The 27,013-nt window shown below is 46.0% G+C and overlaps 1 protein-coding gene across 3 annotated transcripts in view; it reads left to right on the top strand.

The window, feature by feature from the left end:
- Window positions 1-27,013, top strand: part of APBB2 (amyloid beta precursor protein binding family B member 2) — a 431,323-nt gene that overhangs the window by 14,964 nt on the left and 389,346 nt on the right. The window lies entirely within an intron of this gene.

The following is a 27,013-nucleotide window of genomic DNA, read 5'->3' as shown; positions in this document are numbered from 1 at the left end:
AAATAAAAAATGACCCATCCACCACATTTTATACTTTCACATTTTACTACTTTTGAAAACAAATGTGAAGGAGATTAAAGCGCTGCCGAGGGCTTGTCATGCTCCACCCATAGGCGTATCTATTTATCCTTATACATGAAAACATAATTGGTAATACAGTATATGACGCACGTACCCTAAAATATACGGTACAGGTTGAGTCTCCCACTTCCAAATATTGAGAGATCCGGACTTTTTTTTTTTTTTTAGCATGACTGATATAGTGAAAACTTTGCTATTTGATGGCTCAGTGTACACAAACTTTGAGGCACAAAATTATAAAAAATATTGTATAAAATTACCTGCAGGCTGTGTGTATAAGGTGTATATGAAACATAAATGAATTTCATGTATGTACACAAACTTTGTATGAGCCACAAAATTATTGAAAATATTGTATAAAATTACCTGCAGGCTGTGTGTATAAGGTGTATATAAAACATAAATGCATTCTGTGTTTAGATTCGGGTCCCATTCCCAAGATATCTCATTATGGTATGCACATATTCCAAATTACAGAATGTTCCGATATCCAAAATACCCCTGGTCCCAAGCATTTTGGATATGGGAGACTCAACCTGTAGTGAGAAACCGGGACACACGTTGTGTAATTTGTTAACTGCCTTGGGGAAGTGGGAGCCAAGGGTCCTGGTCTGTCACGCTTATTGAGTTTACCCCCAGCATTTTTTTATTTTATTGTGTGGCCTGCCGGTCTCTCAACAATTAGACCACACTTGCCTACCCTCCTGGGACCTGCTGGAGGCTCCTGATTTTTTGGGTAACCTCCCCGCACCCCCGGAAGTGTAGGCACTTCTCTCGTATTCCGCCCACTTCCTAGTGAAGTGGGCAGAATGGGAAGAATATTCCAGGGAATTGGCGGGTCCGTGCGCAGGTGGCGGGGACTAATGGCGCTATTCTGTGAGAATCTCGTCATTTGGCCCCACCCAATAATGAAATATGTGGTGTTGGCGTGGTATTCCCGTGAGGGGACGGGGCTTAATTACGCAACCCATCCGGCCCCTCCCCCAACACGCCTATCTGCTTCTCTTCCCCGGGCTTCTCCCAGGAAGGGAAACTCAGAAGTCGGCAGGTATGACTTAGAAAGATATTAAATGTTCTGCTGCTTAGGGTGCACGCCCAGTCAGGGCAGGGTTCTGACTTCTCCTCATCCCTGATATCAGGCTTACCACTTGCGGCTGGCGTGGGGGTTAGCTGGGTGCTGGCATCCATTCCAGGGGACTTGGCTAGTCTTGCGGGGTGTCGGGAGCGGCACCCGATTTTCGGGAGGCTCCCGACAGTCCCGGGAGAGTAGGCAAGTATGCTTCTGTCATTTTGCCATATCTCTGCAGCTTCGCAATGTTGACATCTGTAACCACGGTGGATGGTCTCCCATAACGTGCTTCGTCAGTCACTCGCGTATTACCCTCTTTGAAGTGCTTCCAAAACCGAAATACAGCAGCACGGCTAATTGTTCCTCCACCATGTGTGTGGCTGGGTAGCGGTTGGCTCTGGGATACTTGGCTACTCTTCTGAGCGATCAAGAGTGCCACCCGATTTTTGGGAGCCTTCTGGCCGCTCTGGGAGAGTAGGAAAGTATCACTTCTATATGCAGTACACATCGACACATTGCTAGTAGCTTTTCTCCTTCATCCACCAGGGGACACTGGAGCCTCAGTACAATGGGGTATAGGAGTGTGTTAACCGGGAGCTGGCACCTTTAAATAAAAAACTACTGGTAGCTAGCTCCTCCCCCTCTATACCCCCCCAGGTCAGTCTAAAAAATGTGCCCTGGGAGCTGGACGTAAGCCTCCTTAGGGCTCCGGAAAAATACTCAAGCATTGAGGACAGACAGGCAGCCTACTGCCCCTGTCTGTCTGCGACGAGGGAGCTGCCGGGGAGATCCCTGCTGCATGCGGTTTGCGCTGAGGTCTCCTGCTACAGATACCTCAGTCTTTAGGGTACGCAAAGACGCGCTGCATGCAGTGCACGCCGTGGGACCCAGTAGCATATGCCCGCCGCCGGCAGCACATGCAGGGCTAAGGTTAGTGCTTCCTGGCTCCCTGGTTAGGCGGGCCTATTTAGGCGGGCATTCACAGTGCGCTCCACTGGCGCTGAGAGCGCCATAGCGGGGGGGGGCGGAGCCCAAGTTTCCCAAGTTTCCCTTCTGCTCCTGCCTCCCAGCAGCCTCAACGCTTCCAGAAGGACGCTGGTGGCCATTTTAAGCACAAGGCACACGCACTACAGGGTGGATAGAGAGCTGTGCAGGAGTCAGGCTAGTACTTTGTGTATCAGCAATTGCATTTTTTATTCTTGTTATCAGCACTATTCGCTTAGCGCTGCAAGCATTATAGTTTATCTCCCTCTGTGCCCCTTTCAGGTCTCTGTGTGGTGTGATTGAAAAATCTGTTATTGCATTACTGTCCTTTTCTCTGTGTGTGTGTGGGTGTGGTGTCTGTAACAGACATGTCTACCAAGGGGTCTAAAGCAGCACAGAAGTCTTTTTCATGCAAGACTTGTGGTGAAAAATTCACACAGGGACAATCTAATGCTTCCTTACTGTGTGATAAATGTGTGTCTTTACCTTAGGATACTGATCTTGAAGTCCAGCCTAGGTGGTCTGAACAATTGACTGCAGTTATATCAAATCTGTCATCAGAGCTGGAATCAGCTCGTAAGGACAGGGAGAGGCTGAGACAAACAGCAGCTGAACCAGATTGGGCTCGCTCTCTGGCCAGATCTGTGGAGGGACTTGCAAAAGTAATGTCCCAGGCCCCACCTGCTTCTTCTTCTCCTGCTCATGTCCTTAGTAAGAGATTGATTCATAATCCCTTACACTGGGATGAGTCAGATGAGGAGTTGCAGGACACTGAAGAGGGCGAGGTTCAGGAAGAGGAAACTTACATTCCTGAAGACCCCGAACCTGCATCTCAGGGCGTAGATGCTTTAATTTCAGCAGTACGCCAGGTGTTGCATGTAGAGGATTTAGAGGTTACTGAAAAACCATCTATTTTTGGTAAAAGATTTAACAGTCTGTTACCTTTCCAGCATCTGAAGAGCTGGATGAGATTCTTTTTTCCGCATTGAAACACCCAGACAAAAAATTTCAAATTTCTAAGAAATATCTGTCTTATTACCCTTTCCCACCTGACAGTAGGAGATTATGTGAAACTCCTCCAGCAGTGGACCCGTCAGTAGCCAGTCTTTCCAAGAAAACGGTGCTACCGGTGCCTGGCGCGGTTTCCCTAAAGGAAACCTCGGATAGGAAGATGGAACACACATTGAAATCCTTGTATACAGTTGCAGGGGGTTTTGATGCGTCCAGCACTAGTCAGTTGTTGGGTGAATAAGGCCATTGAAGCCTGGGCCCTGCAGCTTGCTGAGGGGATTAAGACAGGTACGCAATCTGACGACTTAATTCAGTTAGCCGAACAGATCGCAGAGTCGGCTGCTTTCCTCGGAGAAGTCTCTAAGGACATTTGTAATCTATCCGCCAGATCTTCAGCATTAGCTATATCTGCTAGAAGGGCTCTGTGGCTGCGTCAATGGCAGGCAGATGCAGAGTCCAAGAGAGCGGTAGAGGCCCTTCCCTTTACTGGGGAGGTACTTTTCGGATCAGAATTAGATATGTGGATCTCACAAGCTACAGGTGGGAAATCCACTTACTTACCATCTGCAGCTCCTCCTCCTACTAGAAGATCTTTGGCATGTCCCTCCTTTCGATCCTTTCGTGCCTCTGGAAGATTTAGAGGGCGTTCCAGAGGAGTTCCGGCCTTCTCCAGAGGTTCCAGAGGCCGAGGTAGAGCTTCAGCATCAGCCGCCTCCAATACTCAGCAGGACAAGGCAGCTGCCAAACCTGCCGCATGACGTCCTTCCTTCTCATTTGGGGGATCCCAGGGTTGGGGCGCGCCTTTTACGTTTCAAGGACATTTGGATCCAGTCTTGCCAGGACGCCTGGTTCAGGGAAATCATTATTCACGGCCTGAAATCGGACTTCAGGGCCCATCCTCCTTCTCGTTTTTTCAAAACCGGTTTACCTCTGGTTGCAGAAAAACAAGGAGAAATTCTAGGGGCAATACAAAAACTGTTATTGTCCCAGGTAATAGTGAATGTTCCGACCCATCAGAGAGGTCAAGGGTTTTATTCCAGCCTGTTTGTGGTGCCCAAGCCGGACGGCTCCATGAGACCCATACTAAATCTCAAGGATTTAAACCCTCATCTTCGAATTTTCAAATTCAAGATGGAATCTCTCCAATCCGTTACAGCGGGTCTCGACAGGAACGAGTTTCTGGTGTCCCTAGACATAAAGGACGCTTATCTCCACATCCCCATCTGGCCCCCCCATCAGGCCTTTCTTCGTTTTGTGGTCCTAGAATCGCATTTTCAATTCCAGGCCCTACCTTTCGGACTTTTGTCAGCTCCAAGAGTCTTCACAAAAGTTATGTGGCAATGATGGCCCTACTGCATGGTCAGGGGGTCGTCATTGTTCCATACTTAGACGATCTATTGATAAAGGCCTCTTCGGAAACTCGGCTGTTAAGGGACATTCGCTTAACTCAGAGCATCCTCCTACAACACGGTTGGATACTAAATTTTAAAAAGTCCTCCCTGATCCCCACACAGCGTTTACTATTCCTGGGAATGATACTGGACACAGTGCAGCAAAGAGTTTTCCTGCCTCAAGACAAGGCTGCCTCCATTCAGCATATGGTGCGCCTGGTCTTACAACATCGCCGAGTGTCTGTGCATCTCTGTATCCGCCTTCTGGGGAAGATGGTGGCGGCCTTCGAGGCGATTCAGTATGCACGATTTCATGCCCGTCCTTTTCAATTGGATCTCCTCTCCCAGTGGTCAGGATCCCACCTTTTTCTCCATCAGAGAGTTCTCCTGGTGCTTCAGACCCGAACATCTCTCATTTGGTGGCTGAACCCTTCCCACCTGCTGGCGGGGAAAAGGTTTACGGTGTGGGATTGGACCCTCCTCACCACGGACGCAAGTCTGAGGGGCTGGGGAGCAGTGACTCTGGGAAAGCATTTTCAGGGGCACTGGACGCAGCAGGAAGCCAGATTGCCCATAAATATCCTAGAGTTGAGAGCTGTATTTCATGCTCTCCAGCTGGCGCATCCGCCGCTGGAGGGGCAGGCAATCAGAGTCCAGTCGGACAATGCCACTGCAGTAGCGTATATAAACAAGTAGGGCGGCACAAAAAGCAGAGCCGCCATGAGGGAGGTAATCAGGATTCTGCTTTGGGCAGAGGAATTCGCAGTAGCGATTTCTGCGATCTTCATCCCAGGAGTAGAAAACTGGGAGGCCGACTACCTCAGTCGGCAGGACGTTCATCCAGGGGAATGGTCACTCAATCCTCAGGTGTTCCAGCAACTGAGGTGGGGCTGTCCTCAAGCCGACCTTATGGCATCAAGGTTAAACCACCTACTACCAGTTTACTCCAGAACAAGGGATCAACGGGCAGCTGCAGTGGACGCACTGACTGCTCCGTGGAAGTTTCATTACATTTACCTATTCCCTCCGTTTCCGCTCATTCCACGCCTGCTTCAAAGAATGAAGCGGGTAGGGATCAAGGTGCTTCTGATAGCACCAGATTGGCCCAGACGAGCGTGGTACTCCCAGATACAGAATCTGTTAATAGACGAGCCATGGCCACTGCCTCTTCAGGACGACCTCCTTCGTCAGGGCCCATTTGTTTATCGCGACTTAATGCGGCTTCGTTTGACGGCCTGGCTATTGAAAGGGCCATCCTCAGAAAGGAGGGTATTCCGTCTAGTGTAATTCCCACAATGATTCGGGCTAGGAAAGAAGTCACTTCTCAACATTACTACCGCATATGGAAGACATATGTGGCTTGGTGTGAGAGACGTAATTCAGTCTTTAAGGTATCACGTCTCCTTCTTTTTCTTCAGGCTGGTCTCACAGCAGGCCTTCGTCTGGGTTCATTAAAGGTACAGGTATCCGCGTTGTCCATTTTCTTTCAGAGGAAATTGGCTTTGCTTCCGGATATACAGACTTTTCTCCAGGGAGTTGTGAGGATTCAACCCCCCTTTGTACCTCCCACAGCACCATGGGATTTGGATTTGGTGTTGGCCTTCCTCCAGTCTGATATTTTTGAGCCATTACAGAGAGTGGAGATAAAGTACTTAACCTGGAAGGTGGTTCTGCTTGTGGCACTCGCTTCGGCAAGGCGTGTGTCAGAACTCAGTACTTTATCCTGCCGCCCTCCTTATCTTATTTTCCATGAGGATAGGGCGGAGCTGTGTACTCAAAGGGCTTTTCTTCCCAAAGTGGTGACAGCTTTTCATATAAACCAGCCTATCGTGGTTCCGGTGTTTAAGGATGACTCTTCCAATTCAAAATCCTTGGATGTAGTCAGAGCACTCCGGATTTATGTTGACAGGACTGCCTCCCTCCGTAAATCGGATGCTTTGTTTATTCTGTTTGATGTGGCCCGTCCAGGTTGGCCGGCCTCCAAACAGACTATTTCTAGATGGATTCGCTTCACTATCAGGCAAGCATACGTGATGGCTTCCAAACAACCACTGGGTCCTATTACGGCGCATTCTACGCGCTCGGTAGGTCCTTCATGGGCGGCTGCTCGCGGGGTTTCCTTAAACCAGCTTTGTAGAGCAGCCACTTGGTCAGGCACGCATACCTTCCTACGATTCTCTCGTTTTGTTACTTTTGCGGCCTCCGCTTCGGAGTTTGGCCGTTCGGTGTTGCAGGGCTCTCAGCGCTCTCCCACACGGGATGTAAGCTCTGGGACATCCCCATTGTACTGAGGCTCCAGTGTCCCCTGGTGGATGAAGGAGAAAATAGGATTTTGGTACTTACCGATAAATCCCTTTCTCCGATTCCACAGGGGACACTGGACACCCACCACTACGCTGTTCTGCCTGCATTGTTACTGTTTCTACAGGTTCAGATGCTAGTTTGCATTTAATGTCTGACTGACCTGTTCTTGTTTTCATGTATATGTGTTTTTCTTATGTATATGTGATTAATGTAGCTTTTCTGTCTCCTTACTTTCCAACTCCCCTATTGCACAGTTGTTTTTAGACTGACCTGGGGGAGTATAGAGGGGGAGGAGCTAGCTACCAGTAGTTTTTTATTTAAAGGTGCCAGCTCCCGGTTAACACACTCCTATACCCCATTGTACTGAGGCTCCAGTGTCCCCTGTGGAATCGGAGAAAGTGATTTATCGGTAAGTACCAAAATCCTATTTTCTGTTATTGTTGGAACAGAACACATATTGAACACACACTGTACAAATATATATAAAATTTACATGCACAGCAAGTTGTGTGTTCAAACAAATATTCTTCACAGAAATAAAGGCTTCTAAACAGTCAATTATATCTGCTTTCAAGGATGTAATATGCATGCTTACGTATAGTAATAGTTTTAGCTGCTAAGATGTACAGTAATATCAATATTTGTATTAATAATAAACAGAAGCCATTAATTTGTGGTTAAAAGTAAACACGAAGGGAAGAAGAGAGAGCATGTTATTGAGAGGGAGTGTGGAGGCTGTAAGAGGCCGTTGACAGAAGTAAATAGATAGGCAGAGGGATGTGGCAGAGCTTAGACGTTACATAAACACAGAGTATAGTGATGGTCAGGCACAGTTCCTGTGGTTTGGAGAGACATGGGATGAACTCCGGTATCTGACAGGATATTAAATGGTTGAGTACTCCTCGGGAATGAGGGAGGCCACCACGGTTGTATGTATGTATTATGTGGCGCGCACATCATGTTTACAAATACAGACCAATGACATTACAGACATTCAAACGGACACAGCACAGATACTCTAGACCACACAGTCTTTACATTATTATACATATAAGTTAGAGATGCACAACCTGTGGATCAGAAGCTCAAGTGAGGGCCGGAGATAAGATTTCCAGGTCCCCTTTTTTGTCAGATTTGCAGTGCATTCTATTTTGTCTCTTTGGAGTCTCCGATGAATGGCACACTTACACCAGGTACCCCAGCTTCATGGCACCCTTGGTTTCCCAGTTTAGTGATACACTCGCCAGGGAACCCAGTTTAATGACACACTGATATACACCTCCTTCCTTGGAAACCTCATCAACTGCTTCAGCCTCCAATACCATCTATACACTGATTACACTCAAATCTACCTCTCCCCCTCCCCTGACCTCTCTCATTGTATCTTCTACTGTGTCTCTAACTGCCTCTCTGCCATATTCTTCTGTCCCAATGTTTTAGGAAATTTAGCATGGCCAAGACTGAACTCCATTCCCTCTCTCTGCGGATAACTTCACCCTCTCTTCTGTCCCCAGATCTGTTGCCCCTATGTCATCCTTGATTCGGCTCTCTCCTTCACTCCTCAAATTCAGGCCATCTCTCAATATTGTCACTTCCAGCTCCAGAACATTTGCAGGATCCGGCCCTTCATTAGCGATCAATGTCACGAAAACTCTCATTTATGTAATTATAATTTATCGCTTTTTCTACTGTAACCTCCTCTCTGTCCTCCCTCTAACTTGCTTCTGCTGACGTCAGTCTATCCTTCATGCTGCTACCCCTCTTTGTCCTCTTTTGCCATATGACATTTGCCCCTGTATCACCTGAAACCTGCATCACTGGCTCCTAATCCCTTTCATAATTGTGTTCAAACTCCCCACCCTCACTTACAAATCCTTTAAAAAACTTTTTCTCTCAGTACATCTAACCTCATCTCTGTACACACTCCCCTCCCGCTCTCCCCACCTTTTTTATGAAAAACTCTTCACCTCCACCCGGGTCCCTTCCTCACATCCTCGCCTCCAAGCTTTCCCTCAAGGAGCCTTTCTGCTCTGGAAGTCACTGCCTCACCTAGTCAGACTCTCTACCAGTCTCCCCAGCTTTAAACTCACCTGCAATTAAAAAAAATAACTTTTTTTTTTAAATTAAAGCTTCCTCATAAATAGATACTCTTCTTCTTCTGCTATATCCATCCATCAAGTATCCTTCCCAGTTCAATTTCCAAGTGAATGCCCCTTCCCCTTAGAAATGTTGCACCATTGAAGGGTCATTGATGTTATCCATGAATGATGGATCAGCAACTTGCCATTGAAGGCAGTGAATTATTGGCTGGAAAACATTGATGCTTTGACCCAATGATATTTTACTGGACATATATGCGCACCATAGGATGAGCAGATGCACATGCACATACACTCAAAAAGCAGCTACTCTACTATCTCTCTGTACCTGATTGTCCTGGGGTAACACGACAGAGACTGAAAGGGAGCTGATTATAAACTCCATGTTATCGCTGCCAATAACCTCAATCCCACACACCTTTTTATAAAGCAGGGCGGCCAAAGCGCCAAATGTTTTCGACCATGGACATTCAACAGGCCTACCAGACTAATTCTTATTGGCTAAGGCTGTCAAATGTAACCGCTCCATTGAACAAGTTCCAAAGAGCGGGATTAGGGGGGGGGGGCACGGCCGACTCAAGGGTGCCACCCCATAGGGGATGCAGTGCAGCCACTCTGGGGATCCTGGACCGATTCAGACTGGCAGGCCTGGCAGCAGCAGCCGCCGCCGCCCGTACAGTGCTCTGGTGTCCGCACTGAGGCTGTTGCTGGACTGCTTGTGCCTCCCACAGACAAGGGCTGGGAGGGACTGGGAGCTCCTCTCTCTGACAGGTCAGGTCAGTTTTCTATGTGGAGGCTGGGGCAATTAGTCTAATGAGGCTGCACCCCCTTTTTGGCATGCCACGCCCTACTTGGTAGATCACAAAAGATTTTCAACTTTTTGAGTAGACCACCGGGTCCAAAAGTCTGGCTGTCCCTGTTTTATATAGGAACATCTCCTCCAAGGGGACTCTGGGGTGTGGGGCCCTCTTGGAGAAGTCCCTAGGAAGCAGGAGTAACTTCCATTAGGAACAGACAGCATCAGGATCTTTTTCAGCGAGTATTATTTAATCATGTGGTACGCTGCTGGGTGTGGGGCTAGGCTATGAATGGAAACTCTTTACCCAGCCCCCCCCAACTAATATTCCTCATACATGATGGCTAGTTTATCCAGTGGCGTAAGTTCATCCCAGAAGCCCGGCGGCAGGTTATAATTTGTTGCCCCCTGTCACAGCCGCTGACACTGTAATGTAGCATTTCACATGCAGATACACCCGCAAACAGAATATAGGCATGCCGCATACCATTTTAATCAACAGAAGCTGTTTGTGCTTTCTATTCACATAGCTGTACGAATAAGATGCATTTGAAGGGAACATTTTGCAGAAAAAGAAGCTTGGCGCTACCGAGTCACTCTGCGCTCACATGTTATGTGTAACGAGACTTGTAGCGCACAGAGGATAGATGTATGTGGACACATCTGTATGCATTACTCACAGATAAGATAGTAACCTGTATGGTGCAATTAGCATGAGGCTCAGAGTCCTCCTGGCGAAAGCCACCTGCTGTGGGGTGGGGAACCCTCCTGATACCCCTGATGGAGGGGAAAACCACCTCATTTGGTGGCTTACAGGACTGAGATTATGTCAAGATACTGTAAGACTGCCACTGTGGTGGGACTACAAATCACAAAATGCCCAGTCTGCTGCCGACTGCATCACATGCCGGTAAGTTACTCCACCAAAGATCTGCCCCCTAGATCTTTGGTGGAGTCACTGGCCCTCTTACTCGCAGCTCCATTCGGTGCATACTTGTTAACATCCAGCTCCAGAAAGAAGATCTGCAGCCGCAATTATGCTAGGGCCAGCCACTCCGGATTCTGATGCATGGCTACGCGGTTAGAGCTGCTGCCAGGGTGGAGTGGGATGGGGAGTTGTGGGTGAGGGGGGGCAACAGGACTGATTCACGGGTCTGCAGCTAGGGCTGCTGCCAGGGAGGAGTGGTACGAAGAGTTTTTGGAGAGGTGGTGCGCCGAGACTGCTGGTCTGAGGCTAGGGCTGCCGCCAGGTAGGAGTGAGATGGAGAGTTGTGGGCGAGGTGGGCGTCGGATGTGTCACACTGACATAAGAAGCTACTCGGGAGCAGCGACACCAATGAGTAGGAACAGGCTATAGATAGACGGAGGAGGCAGCTGATGGTCTGACACAGAGCTCTCCACTAGTGTATGGTGGCTTTTCAGGTGCCGGGAAGAGGTGACATGTATTTAGTGGTCATGATGGTACACTCCAGGTACATAGTTACAGCCCTAAGTGGGGTGAATATATTGTGGGCAGTTGAGGAGATGCCCCTTCAGTGCTGGTACCCGGGCGGCAGGCAACTCCATGGTCTCCCATAGTTCTGCCTCTGTTCTCATCCCACCACACTCATGACTTACCTGTCACCCGTGTTGTGGACTTCAGACGCTTAGTCTGATGAGTTGAGACTTCGATTATGTCTCATTTGAAAGACTAAGAGCTCCGCAGTACAGAGCTGTCAGGCTAGCAGCATGTCAGAAAGAAGCTGATTTATTCAGCTTAGCTGCCAGAATGACAAATGCCTATGTTCCTCCAGACCCTGCCACAGCAGCCACTATGGTACCCAGTGCATTACAGGACAGGATAGATAGAGGGTGAGTTAGGATGCTGGGGCTGAGACACTGCTGTAACAGTACTATTGTATCCATCCGATCCCAATATTACTACATGTTATGTATCCCCCTTACCCAGACTGCAGTTGTTCATGAAATGTGGTTGTTTTTTTATTATTTGTGTATAATATTTCTACCTTCAGTTCAATTTGCTTAATTATATCTGGATCATTTTTCTTCTTATAAAGCAGAGATGTGTTTGAACAAAAAAAAACAAAAAAAAACCCAGTGACAACGATGTGTAATACAATTTATTATACTAATGTATTTTCTAATAAAGTCTGTGCTACTGATTGTCCTGGGCACAGATTCTCGGTGATACATTGCGGTCTTATGTTAATGTGTTATTGCTAGTACTGTTGTTATTAATACTTGTTTGTTTGTTTTTTTGTTTTTCTGCAATAGCCTTTTTTCTATTTGACTTTATATAACTAACTATATGTAGGTCAGTTTCTTGAGACCTGGTCCTCCTGAGAATTCAGCAACATAAATCACCTCTGACAGTTTGCAATATTTATAGTGTTTGGTGGTTTTCCGGTGTCCTTTCTCCATTTTTCATGCTTCTATTCTGTAGTGTGTACTGTGCTGTGAGTCCACCTTCCTCTTGTTGCTCGCTGTGACCAACAATACCAGGTAGCCATCAGTAGAGGTTATGGAGAGTGGTGAGCTGACAATGTGATAGAAATGACCCACAACAATCCTACAGTATGTCTGCTGATCTCTGTAGTTGTTGGATGTTCTAATATATGCGCTGTAGTAGGTTCTAGGTTTTAAAGAGGAACGACTCCCTGTAAGCAGGCTGAGCTTTGTCATGTCTTCCATTCCAGGACATGTACAGTATTCCGTGCGTGTTTTTAAAAGGCTGATATAAGCGAATAAACACGCTGACGTTTACCTGCATGCTGTTTTTCTTTCCAATGAGTAGGATTTGACAGGTGTATAAAGCAAAAGACAGACATTTGTTATGCAGTGCGTGAGTGCACCATTACAGACAGGCAGAGCGCTGAATGTAAATACTGCAGGAACTAGGTATCCTGTGTGGTCCACTTTTGTTCTTCCAAGTCTTATGGCTCTTGCACTTTTGCACACTGCAGAAGCTTTCCTTGGAGATTTGACTACCCCTTGAGTCACAGACGCATCCTCAGATCCCTGGACCACAAACAAACCTCCACAGAATATTCTCCTACCACCTTGGTACCCATCATAGTGATTAGCATTGTGATTAGATAAATATCACTGTTGGCCTTATGGGATCATAGAACCCATAAAGTGCAGGGTTGTGATGTGCCCAAGCTGCTATTGTCCCTTCTCCCATCCCTGCTATAGAAGACTGTTACCGTCACATCTGCCGTAGGTCTCCTCCTCTTACATACTGTAGGTGATGGGGAACTATTGAAGGACGTCTGTTCTAGAGACAGTCTTGGAAATCGTCTTGCGTTCTTTCTTTCTTTCTCTGTTGCCTTTTCAGTAAACTTATCACATGATGAAGCTTTAAGGTACTAACTTAGGAACCTCTCACAGTTCTTTATTTTGAAATCAATGAATTGGTACAGTCTAATTGTGCACAGCTTGACTTCATCCCTTTTGGACATTTTGTGAAATTTGATAACAAAGTGATTTCACCAGGGTTTGTTTAGGTGTACAGTATCCAACCAATTAACTCACTTTCTTTTTTTTTTTGTAATGAGTTAAGAAAATGTCTAAGTTTTATTAGACAGTAGAGAGTCTTTTTTCTGTACAGATGTGTCCACATACACCTATCCTTAAATTGCACCAAATGGCCCCATTTAGCTTGCCACGGACTATGCGACTTAGCCGTGCCAAAACACTAATCCCAAGTACCTAGTGCACCATAAGCAAACCAAGGCCAGAAATGAGGAAAAAGTACACCATCTAGAGTAAAAAGGCAAAAGACATGACTGATACAAGTGACCGACACCATGCATCGTTAATCTTCTGATCCCTAATTGGCACAGCTAGACTCCATTTATATTGTCTTTGTCAAAATCTTCTTCTCAAGTTCAATGAAATGTATGGCAAGCTCTTCAATAAAAACTTTTGTCAAGGTCGTTGTAACACCACAGAATTGTAATTGGGAAGCTCTGGGACCCCTCCCTTCCTGCTCTTGACCCCAAGCTGTACTTACTGTTTTGCTGCTCCCCTTCAAGAGATTTCGGAAGGGGAGGTCCATTGTGTTCCCACTCCCTGCTTCAAAATGCCACAGCATCATCCAGCGAGGGTGCAGGGCTTAATAACACCATTAACTATGAATTGCGTTCTTATGCCATCTCTCTTGTCCACATCACTGGCTAGTTCGGCAGGATCCAGGAAGATTGGCTACTCTCCTAGGATTCTGGGGGAACTCAGACAAAGTTTGGGATTCTCATGGATGTTCAGGGAGAGCAAGCAAGTATGCCCCAAGCTACACAGTCCACTGCTGAAACTTGTCGGTAGTAGCTATTAGTGTGATATATATACCATTTATTTTTTTGAAGCTGGAGCCCGAGCCAAGCCTCTATAATAACAATGTGTATGTGAGACCTGTCAGTGAATGGAATCATCTAGTTGGATCATTCCAGAAAGATAGGATGTGATGGATGACATTACAAACTTCCTAGTGAGTATGAAGTGCCCAGTGAGGAAATATCATTGAAATAGGTCAAGGACAATTTGGTCATTGTGTGATGTAAGAGTAGAACATAAATCTAAACCGTGTCACACAAAGCAGTTTGAAAGTTTATAGTATGAAAGAAGAGCTTAATTTGTACAGTCTGGGGTACTAGTGAATCCTTTATGATGCTCAGGCACAATCCATTATTGTTCCCTGAGAACTTTCCACATCCTGGTCTGATGGTCAGCATCATGCCGCAAAATGATTCCATACTTTGCCTAATCTCATTTCATGATATGGATCTATGTCTGATACCTAATTGTATAAATATCCTGCGGTTACCAGCGTGATTTCTGCAATATAGCTGCTAGATTTAAAGCTGGGCCCAAAAATTAGCAAACCCTCTATCTTTGATCTTTTGTTTTTTGCACTGCACAAATAATATAGCATTGTATAGACCATAATATTAATTAGTACTTCGCTTTGTGGTAAGTGTACTTACAGGATGAGGATTGGTGTAAGAATAGTAACAGGTGCGCAAAACGGTCTATGTGAGAGCCAAATTTGTCTATTGAGCTGCTACACTGAGTGGGAACTGCAACCCACTAAAAACAAACTGCAAATATAAAAAAAGAGAAGGTAGCGCTGATAGACAAATAACAAATTAATATGTCACAGTGGCCCTGATTCAGACCCGCTCGCTGCCGGAGGCAGCTCTCAGGTCTGATGGGCGTGTTTTTCTTTCTTTCTCTGGCCGCTCGCTAAGCTGTGGGAGACCTTACACAGCTTGTGCGAGCGGCCAGCAGGCCGTCGCGATTATCGTGACCATCGTCCTTGCGACGAGACCCAGTGGTAGGGTTTCGGCTACCGCAAGGCCGAGTGGACTTCCTGCTCTAATAGAGCAGGAAGTCCACTACTGACATCAGTAATGATGTCAGTAGGGCCTCCCACAAACGCCAGGTGTTCCTAAGGGAACGCCTGCGTTTGTGTTGCCACCCCCTCTCCCCGCCTACAAAACGGGTTGAGCTGTCACTCGCATCGACAGCCGCCCCGTATTGTAGCAAGCCCCATAGCGACTGAGCTGCAGTCGCTGGACGGGGCACAAGCACGCTGGACGCGGCGCATGCCCAGTGGGGGACCATCGAGTCGCTTGCGAGCGGCTCTGAATCAGGCCCAGTGTGCGATAGGACAATTGGATAACAATGTATCAACTCAATGTTATATGACAATATAATGAGAAATATAAAAAAGCTGCTAATCTGATAGTATCAAATCAATAGTCTCCCCAGTTTATCACCGATATCCCTCTGGGATAAGTCTTTCCAGGTGGTATATGGAAATAATAAACAAGTCCCTGTTAGTTAGAGATCTCACCTAGTTGGAGGTGTTTGAAATGTCAAATCCGGTGTGTACAGCGATGCTTGAAAATTTATACCTCAACGGTGGGCTGCATGGACAACACAACACAGCAGGGCTAATGTGGATGCCGCCGGAGTTGAAGATAAATGAAGGAGCTGTGGTGTAATACCCATCTGGTCCTACGGCTCACCTCGGCTTTGGTCAGCTTCTTGTTACAAAGTCTCCGCTGAAGGCTCCCAGACTGAATAATAATAGTCAGAAACAGGCTTCTGTTCTCCGTTCCCCCGACTGAAAATCATGGCACTCCCACAAGATGACCGTTCCGGGCAATCGATTTGATGTTCCTGCTCCAAACGACTAATTTCACATAAAGTGGAGATGTGCTAAGCTCTGGAAAGTGATAAATTGGAAAGTGATAAACTACCAGCCACCAGTGTCGGGCTGGGGCACAAAGGGCCCACCAAAAAATGCAGGGGTCCAAGTTGTGGCCAGCCACCAGAGGGGACAACAACAGATGGATTTGGCAAACCTTTGGCGAGGACATGCAAAGAACAGGGCCCTTTATAATGAGGGGACAGGGGTGTGTCAGGACCACTCACTTTGATTGGCAGGAGGGCTAATCTTCGTGTAGTTTCCAGAGAAACAAATCAAGCATCCAAGTTCATCCATGATCCTGCTCCACGCCTAGCGGAGTGGGTGGGGCCAACCTGCTATTTTCCCTGTACTCCTGTCGGCCAGTCCGACCCTGCCAACCACTCCGTCTCACGAGCAGGGCCCTATTCCCTCATGTGCTTCTCCTTACTTATACTTTCTTCTACTCCTTACTCCCCACAAGGGCACCTAACACTTGATTGCTGACTCATTGCTGCTTATTTTGAGTGTTATAATTGCTAATGCAGCAATGTGTATAAACGGTGTCCTTGTCCTGCACTGTATTGTACTTTAAGTCGCTTGTTTTGTGTTCATTTATTTGTTTATGTACTTTGTATGGTGCTGTGGAACACTTGTGACGCCATATAAATAAAAGATAATAATAGAAGACATCAATTTTGCAGTGCACAAGAAAAATGCTTTGTTCCGTCTCAAATATTCGCTATCCTGATAACTTCTAACATTTTATGGAAAAATTTTGAGCTTATTTTATACTCGCATATTTTTTTATTTTCTTGTCAAGTGGTCAAATTAATTTTGTATCTCAGTCATGCAAAGTAGTTATTATTCCACCCAACAAATTTTGACTGCAGTAAAGTTTTACGATCATGGGTAATGTTTACTTGCTAACTTTTCTGGCGAGCGATGCAATAAAATGCAGAGGTTTTTTTTTTCCTCCCTGTATGAGAAGAAAGTACACATTCCTCATACAGTTATTTGCTTTGGCTTTCTATATTGTTTAACTTCTACTGCCTGTTCAGGCAATTGAATACTTTGCTGTCTTTAAAAAAAAAAAAAACAGCAAACCACCCCAGTATGTGCTGAGTTTATTCAACCTCACTGCTGCATTCCTCACATCTGCCGATGTGTTCAGGCTGGTCTGCCTTGCGGCTTCCTGCTTTCTTTCTGATTAGTCAAGACAAATGTCAGTGCACTTGTGTGTTTTTACTTCTTATACAGACTGGGCAATTTGTATTATGATTAAGATTGATGTGGCTACAGTCACAGAGACTTCAATCTACTGTTGCTTATGCTGGCCATACACGCTGCAATTATCGGAACAATACGCCCGATAATGGCGGATCGCCACGATAATTGTAGAGTGTGCGGGGGGCGACCGAGGGTTAAATATTGCTCAGTCGAGCATGCTGGATTGTCCAGCATGCCTGTCCGATGCGATATTTCCCGGGAAACTGACGGCCGCATCGGGCAGTGTATGCCCAGCGCAGCCGACAGACAGACATTTCCTGTGTTCCTTCCTACGGAAGGAACAGGGAAATGTCTCCTCCCCCCCAGGGGCGGAGCGCGGATGTCGGGCTATACACTGAGATTTCTCTCACAGTGTATGCCACGGACATCTGCGGCTGGCAGCCGGCCAGATAAAATGTCTGTCGGTCTGACAGACATTTTATCTGGCAGTGTATGCCCAGCATTAGAAATGTTATAAGCCCCAAAATTTTGCCTATGATTCTCTTTTAAGCCGACAACTTGTATTGGTCTAAGATGTCTACCACCGTATGCCCGTGTGCACGTCAGTCACTTGCAGTGCAGTGGGTGAGCGTTTCACATTCGCTACATAAGTGTTTTTTGCAAAAATGGATTTATTTACTAAGCAGGTAAAGTTCTTACCTTCCCATGAGCTGTTATGTGAATAATATATCGGTTGTAAGTTAAACAAATTGGCTGTAATTCACCTTTCTTTTGCTCATAGTAAATCCTGTTTTTTTTCACATTGGTGTGTTTATAAGGGGCCTATTCATTATGATTGTGATTAGTATCCAACTCGCCGCGAGCTGTGGTGGTGGATACTAAAACAAAACTGGAGAAATTCAATAGCTGTCGTCCTCCGCAGGGGCGCAGAGAGGAAGGGGGATTGGGTACTAATTAATTAGGGTCCTGACCTAATGAGGAGGAGGCGCGGAGGGGGCAAAGTTTTATCTCTGTCAGCTATGTGTCACAAGGTCTAAGGACCACTGAAATGGATCATTATCAAGTGGCCCACTTCTGAACGGACCTGGAAAGAAAGTTCAAACGCAGGCGATTATCAGCGCATTCCAGGTCCACTCATGGGAAATGCTTTGAACACTTGTGGCTATACATGGCCTTATCCTATACAAAATGGATTTTGTACCTTCTAGTGAATCCCACAACTTGCAATCTGGGGGTAGATTTACTAAAGCTTCTAAAACAGAAAAGTGGTGGGGTTGCCCATAGCAAATAATCAGATTCTACCTAACATTTTTCTATTACAATCTAGAAAATTATAGCAAGAATCTAATTGGTTGCTATGGGCAACACCTCCACTTGTCTGTTTTAGAATTTTTAGTAAATCCACCCTCAGGGTGTTGAAAATCTACATTATATGGTGACTAATATTGGGTGTTATGCTGGGTACACACTGATAGTTATATTGGCCGATCAGATAAATTGGCCGATTATCTGCTGCCCGTCGGTCAGTGTGTAGCCGCCATATGTCGGTGAGCGTCAGCGTTCGCCGACATATTGCATTGGCTGTGCTGCACAGCTGATGGACAGATATGTCTGCAGACATGTCTGTCCATCGGCAAGTGTGTATGGGCGGTCTGCAGACCGCCCGTACACACACAGCGGCAGCCGCAAGGAGATGGGGCGAGATACGCCCCCGAACCGACCGCCGGGTCCCGCCCTCCAGCCGCCGGGACCCGAGGGCACAAGCAGATGATAGCCGTTTAGTGTGTATATCATCTGCAGATATATCTGTCAGGTGTGTACCCACCTGTAGAGTACCTTAAGGATTTGCCTGACTAAAATTTACAAAGGCCTCACAAGTGACACTTCAAATTTGATTAGAGACAGAATAAAATTTGTGTAAGTGTTGGAAAGGTAGTGTACATTTTATTACTGACTTACTTACTGTTGTCTTCAGTTACGTTTCAGTTTCAGACAACAAGCGATATTCAACAAGTGACACAATATAACAAACATTTATGTACATTACAGCAATTTGACTCGCGCATCATGTGCTACAAAACTGCCTAATTAGGTCCCATTATACAGATCATGCCGCCTGTCTGATGTGTTTAATGTCTCATGACCGAGAGAAACTTGGCCAAACTTTTTAATGGAAGTATCTCTAAATCATTAAAGGTTTGGATGGTAATGTATGAGTTGCTAAAAGAAGAATAGGGATTGCGTTGGAGGAATAAAATATTATAAATATATGGGTCTCATGTGGCAGTACACACACATGGTTCTACTAAACAATATGCCAAATACTGAAAGAAAAACAAAGCTCATTTTTTGCAGTGACTTTATATGCTGTTTATTGATCTCTGTGCATAAATCTGACAATTAATAACCCAATAAGCATATTTTGTTTTGCAAATTGGAAACTGAATTTCAGAATGCTGAATATAAATATTGTTTAACATTAATTATAGACTAGGGTCAGTTCTTTGACGTTACCGCATATAGAATGATTTGTAGCCTATAAAATTTTTAATCGCATGAACATCTGTTTAATTCAATTTATACTAATTTAATGAATGTATACTTAGTACATTTTCTATGTTGTACTTGTTTTTTTTAGTCAGTAAAAAAAAAATAATAATAAAATATGTATGTATGTATGTATGTATGTATGTATGTGTGTGTATTTTTTTTTTTTTTTTAAAGTCCACACAACAAAACAAAAATACAAGTGACAATTTTAAGATGGGTCCCCTTACAGGCTTTGAGACTGATCCAGTGAACCAACAACTCTAGATCAATGAACTCATCAAAACTACTTTATTCCCCTATATACATTATGCAGCTGAGAAAACATAATAGATAAAACATTCTCTTTTTGTGTGTAATTAAAATGCAATCAAAACAGTGTGATTTCAGAGATGACAGAGGATAGATCACTTTTACTTTTTACAATTTGAAATGGACTATTTGCTCACGTCCTTTTTAAACTACATGGAAGATGTGCATCAATTGTTGATAAAATGTAGAATATTTGTTATATAAGCTTTAAAGGTGCGGAGTTGATTTAAACCCTACACATGTTTATTATCATTTTATTATCAACAACACGGTGTTTAAATCATATATAGCTCTTTTTTTTGCAGATTTTAGGTAAGAAAACAGTTTATTATTTATAGCTAGCTTAGGAATGTCTACACATCTCATTGCAGCAACTTTTTAGCCTATGCTAGCTCTCTATTCACTGCAGCAACTTTTCAGCCTCCTGCTGCTTCTTTTCACTGCAGCTCTCTCTATTCAGTGCAGCAACTTTTCTGCCTGTTGTGGCTCTGTATTCAGTGTTGCCCCTGTACTGCCTGCTGTGGCTCTCTGTATTCAGTGTTGCCCCTGTACTGCCTGCTGTGGCTCTCTGTATTCAGTGCTGCACGTGTACTGCCTGCTGTGGCTCTCTGTACACAGTGCTGCACGTGTACTGCCTGCTGTGGCTCTCTGTAGTCAGTGCTGCACGTGTACTGCCTGCTGTGGCTCTCTGTACACAGTGCTGCACGTGTACTGCCTGCTCTGGCTCTCTGTACACAGTGCTGCACGTGTACTGCCTGCTCTGGCTCTCTGTACACAGTGCTGCACGTGTACTGCCTGCTGTGGCTCTCTGTATTCAGTGCTGCACGTGTACTGCCTGCTGTGGATCTCTGTACACAGTGCTGCACGTGTACTGCCTGCTGTGGATCTCTGTACACAGTGCTGCACGTCTACTGCCTGCTGTGGCTCTCTGTATTCAGTGCTGCACGTGTACTGCCTGCTGTGGCTCTCTGTAGTCAGTGCTGCACATCTACTGCCTGCTGTGGCTCTCTGTAGTCAGTGCTGCACGTCTACTGCCTGCTGTGGCTCTCTGTATTCAGTGCTGCACGTGTACTGCTTGCTGTGGATCTCTGTACTCAGTGCTGCACGTGTACTGCCTGCTGTGGCTCTCTGTACACAGTGCTGCACGTGTACTGCCTGCTGTGGCTCTCTGTACTCAGTGCTGCACGTGTACTGCCTGCTGTGGCTCTCTGTACACAGTGCTGCACTTGTACTGCCTGCTGTGGCTCTCTGTACACAGTGCTGCACGTGTACTGCCTGCTGTGGCTCTCTGTACACAGTGCTGCACGTGTACTGCCTGCTGTGGCTCTCTGTACTCAGTGCTGCACGTGTACTGCCTGCTGTGGCTCTCTGTACACAGTGCTGCACGTGTACTGCCTGCTGTGGCTCTCTGTACACAGTGCTGCACGTGTACAGCCTGCTGTGGCTCTCTGTATTCAGTGCTGCACGTGTACTGCCTGCTGTGGCTCTCTATATTCAGTGCTGCACGTGTACTGCCTGCTGTGGCTCTCTGTACACAGTGCTGCACGTGTACTGCCTGCTGTGGCTCTCTATACACAGTGCTGCGCGTTTACTGCCTGCTGTGGCTCTCTGTATTCAGTGCTGCACGTGTACTGCCTGCTGTGGCTCTCTCTAGTCAGTGCTGCACGTCTACTGCCTGCTGTGGCTCTCTGTTTTCAGTGCTGCACCTGTACTGCCTGCTGTGGCTCTCTGTATTCAGTGCTGCACGTGTACTGCCTGCTGTGGATCTCTGTAGTCAGTGCTGCACGTCTACTGCCTGCTGTGGCTCTCTGTTTTCAGTCATGCACCTGTACTGCCTGCTGTGGCTCTCTGTTTTCAGTCATGCACCTGACTTCTTGCAGAATCGGTATGAAATACTGATGGACGGGATGCCGGCTGTCAGTACACTGACACAACATCCCTATGGTTCAAATCCCGACAGATGAACGGTAAGTAATGTTCTCCTGTCCTATTTACCCCCTAACTCTCCTTTCCTGCACTCTTATACTAACCCTGCCTAGCCCGCACCCTAACCCTCCCGGTAAGTGCCTAGACCTAACCCTCCCCCCTTGGTGCCTAACCCCCCCGCCCCGGTGGTGCCTGAACCTAACCCCCCCCCCTGCCCAGAGCCTAACCCTAACCTCCCCCCCTAAGTTCTGTGCTGCACCTGTACTGCCTGCTGTGGCTCTCTGTATTCAGTGCTGCACCTGTACTGCCTGCTGTGGCTATGTATTCAGTGCTGCACCTGTACTGTCTGCTGTGGCTCTGTATTCAGTGCTGCACCTGTACTGTCTGCTGTGGCTCTCTGTATTCAGTTCTGCACCTTTACTGCCTGTTGTGGCTCTGTATTCAGTGCTGCACCTGTACTGCCTGCTGTGGCTCTCTGTATTCAGTGCTGCACCTGTACTGTCTGCTGTGGCTCTGTATTCAGTGCTGCACCTGTACTGTCTGCTGTGGCTCTCTGTATTCAGTTCTGCACCTTTACTGCCTGTTGTGGCTCTGTATTCAGTGCTGCACGTGTACTGCCTGCTGTGGCTCTCTGTATTCAGTGCTGCACGTGTACTGCCTGCTGTGGCTCTCTGTATTCAGTGCTGCACCTGTACTGCCTGTTGTGGCTCTGTATTCAGTGCTGCACCTGTACTGTCTGCTGTGGCTCTCTGTATTCAGTGCTGCACCTGTACTGTCTGCTGTGGCTCTCTGTATTCAGTGCTGCACCTGTACTGCCTGCTGTGGCTCTCTGTAATCAGTGCTGCACCTGTACTGCCTGCTGTGGCTCTCTGTATTCAGTGCTGCACCTGTACTGCCTGCTGTGGCTCTCTGTATTCAGTGATGCACCTGTACTGTCTGCTGTGGCTCTGTATTCAGTGCTGCACGTGTACTGCCTGCTGTGGCTCTGTATTCAGTGCTGCACCTGTACTGTCTGCTGTGGCTCTGTATTCAGTGCTGCACCTGTACTGTCTGCTGTGGCTCTCTGTACTCAGTTCTGCACCTGTACTGCCTGTTGTGGCTCTGTATTCAGTGCTGCACGTGTACTGCCTGCTGTGGCTCTCTGTATTCAGTGCTGCACCTGTACTGTCTGCTGTGGCTCTGTATTCAGTGCTGCACCTGTACTGTCTGCTGTGGCTCTGTATTCAGTGCTGCACCTGTACTGTCTGCTGTGGCTCTCTGTATTCAGTTCTGCACCTTTACTGCCTGTTGTGGCTCTGTATTCAGTGCTGCACGTGTACTGCCTGCTGTGGCTCTCTGTATTCAGTGCTGCACGTGTACTGCCTGCTGTGGCTCTCTGTATTCAGTGCTGCACCTGTACTGCCTGTTGTGGCTCTGTATTCAGTGCTGCACCTGTACTGTCTGCTGTGGCTCTCTGTATTCAGTGCTGCACCTGTACTGTCTGCTGTGGCTCTCTGTATTCAGTGCTGCACCTGTACTGCCTGCTGTGGCTCTCTGTAATCAGTGCTGCACCTGTACTGCCTGCTGTGGCTCTCTGTATTCAGTGCTGCACCTGTACTGCCTGCTGTGGCTCTCTGTATTCAGTGATGCACCTGTACTGTCTGCTGTGGCTCTGTATTCAGTGATGCACCTGTACTGTCTGCTGTGGCTCTGTATTCAGTGCTGCACCTGTACTGTCTGCTGTGGCTCTGTATTCAGTGCTGCACCTGTACTGTCTGCTGTGGCTCTCTGTACTCAGTTCTGCACCTGTACTGCCTGTTGTGGCTCTGTATTCAGTGCTGCACGTGTACTGCCTGCTGTGGCTCACTGTATTCAGTGCTGCACGTGTACTGCCTGCTGTGGCTCTCTGTATTCAGTGCTGCACCTGTACTGCCTGCTGTGGCTCTCTGTATTCAGTGCTGCACCTGTATTGTATTGCCTGCTGTGGCTCTCTGTATTCAGTGCTGCACCTGTATTGTATTGCCTGCTGTGGCTCTCTATTCAGTGCAGGTATATTGCTGCATACAAATAATTATGCACAATAGTTTTTTTTGTATTTAAGTTTCATTTGGCAACGTTTTTTTGCAACACCGTAAACTCATCAATGAGTAAGCTTATCAATTTATCACCATCCCAATGCTAGGTGAAACTGTGTGTGTTCACAAACAACAATATCATTACTCTGATTTATTAACCCTTATTGTAAAAGGTGACTGTATACAACTTCAGACTGTAAGTGACATTAGTCCTGATCAATTTTATTATTACTGTGTGCTCATTACCACCTAGGTTAGGTCAGGCCTGGCCAAAATGTTGATTGTGATCTACTGGTAGCTCGCGGAGCTCCTGCTAGTAGATTGCAACCAACTTGTAACCTGCTTTGCTGGGAACGGTGGCTTCTGAAAGCAATCAAAGGCTAAAGAAGCCTCTGATCACTGCAGAGGCCAGCGTTCCCAGTGATGCGGTGCCCGGGTGATGTCATGACGTCACCTGTGATGTGAGGAGCCTGTGCGCCTGCTGGATCCAGTTTGATCCAGTCAGCGCCATGGCAGCGGTAGTGACGGCGGGAGCCCTGACAGCATGGTACAGTGCCAAGCGTGAAGTCAGGTAAGTTCTGCACAGTGATGTGGGGGCTGTTCTGCACTGGGAGGGTGGACTACTACTGGGGGCACTGCATATTGGGCACTTCTACTGGGGGTACTGCATAGGGGGCATTACTACTAGGGGCACAGCATAAGTGGCACTACTATTGTGGGTATTATGTGTATAAGGTGCACTAATGTGGGCATTGTCTATAAATGTCACTACTTTGTGTCATAACGTGAATAAGGGACTACTGTGTGGTATAATGTGAATATGGGCACTTTGTACAGTATAATAAGATTGCTGCTGGGTGGCATAATTCGAATTGGGTACACTATGTGTGATTTCGACAGGACAGACCCCTTGCCCCTCGCTGTGAGGTCATGTCCCCTTTTTACACACTCGAATGTAAAGGTTATAATAAGAATAATATATAAAAAATAACTTTTATTAGATATATTTTAAAATACCAAAAACAAGTCTGAGCCTGTTACTTATTGGCATTACTGTTGGAATAACAGCTATAAATTATCACAAGCAGAACACGAACATACATAGAACATAAGACAACATATAATACAATACTTATCACAATTATGTGAAGCTAAGTGAAATATTACAAATAGGTCTATAATTCTGTCTCATACAATATTGAGACCTATATAAAACATATACTAGTTCAATGACCTCATAATGTCGTCATAGCACAATGGCTAATCAGAATTACGGCAGAAGCATACAAGGAAATCTTCTAGAAAAGAATGTGATAATAACCATACAATATTCAATATAGGTTACGTGAGATATCACAGCACAATAACACTGAACAGTAATCAGAGAAATACAATGATAAGGGGGTCAGATGAAATAATAGCTGACCCTGCAAATATCAAAATGAATATAAGTAAATCACAGGTTGTAATGAGAGGCAGATCACACGTAGGTCGCCTGTGATGCCACCCAGGTACTTGTAGACAGTAAGGTTATAGGAAAAAGTAAAGCTACTCCTTTATGTGGAGTTTACAAAATAGCATCTGCTGCATGCCATTGTATAACCATTGAATGGCATGTGAGCGTACTATAAAGGTACTCCCAGGGTAGGGAATAAGTACAATGAGTATCTGCTGTTGGACTGCGTTAAGAAGAAGGTCCTGGTGTAAACATTGCAGGAACCTCTAATAGGCGCACCCCAATGAGAGTACTCATAGAGACAATAGTTATCGTAATGAAATAACACAGCATAGGTTTGCGATCTGTGCTGCTGCCAGTCATATACCAAAGGTAGTGGTGAGTGGTGGGAAACCCAGATCGCATATGCAGTGATAGGAAGAAAGAGTATGAGTGTAGCTGCACTATGGCTAGTACAGGACAAGTGGAGCTCTGTTGCCCTAAAGGTATTGCAGGGTCACAAACTTGTCTCTGTTAAATAAAGCCACTCAGTGCGCTAAAGAAAGTGTAGTATGAAAAGTACCTGAGCACTCACCTCCAGGGAGCCGGTGTGTAGTATAGAAAATCTGCCACTAGAAGACCTGTCAGTATGCTGCCATGACGAATCCCGCCTGTACACAGCCGGATTCGCGGGTCTGAGACGCGCGTTTCACTGTCGCTTCCTCAGTCAGATGCATGTGGACTGTGATACACAGGTGATCTTTAACCTGCGTTGTGACCAATGGGAGAGCAGGTGCTGAGTGTTGCAGATGCAATACCCTTGTCAATAGGTCCAAGTGTTAACTCCCTCTATTGGTCCACAGCAACAGGAGGGAGTGAGTCATAAAAGGGGGGAGTGTTTGGGTTAGATGAAGCTCATAACGATCAGGCTAACAGGCTAAGGTGGAAAACCTGACTAGTAGCTGAAGTGTCTATCTTGCAGCAAAAATAGTTATGCAAAAATGCTAATACCAAACATACAGATATATAAATAGTAGATATAAATAAGTGTGTATAAAGTGATTAGAATAAAGAAAATGTCACTTCCTCAGTCAGATGCATGTGGACTGTGATACACAGGTGATCTTTAACCTGCGTTATAACCAATGGGAGAGCAGCTGCTGTGTGTTGCAGATGCAATACCCTTGTCAATAGGTCCAAGTGTTAACTCCCTCTATTGGTCCACAGCAACAGGAGGGAGTGAGTCATAGGAGGGGGGAGTGTTTGGGTTAGATGAAGCTCATAACGATCAGGCTAACAGGCTAAGGTGGAAAACCTGACTGGTAGCTGAAGTGTCTGTCTTGCAGCAAAAATAGTTATGCAAAAATGCTAATACCAAACATACAGATATATAAATAGTAGATATAAATAAGTGTGTATAAAGTGATTAGAATAAAGAGAATGATACCAAAATAAAAATAAATAAAAATAAAAATTAAAAATATTAAAGATATAAATAAAAATAAATATAAAGATAATAAAAAAAAAATAATAATAATAATAAGAATGAGTAGATAATAAATAATTAATAAATATATGAATATG

Source organism: Taudactylus pleione, unplaced genomic scaffold, assembly GCF_031769625.1.
Source record: "Taudactylus pleione unplaced genomic scaffold, aTauple2 ptg000519l, whole genome shotgun sequence".
NCBI classification, from domain to species: domain Eukaryota; kingdom Metazoa; phylum Chordata; class Amphibia; order Anura; family Myobatrachidae; genus Taudactylus; species Taudactylus pleione.
The sequence above is the reverse complement of the archived record's forward strand: the minus strand, read 5'-3'. Positions and strand labels throughout refer to the sequence as shown.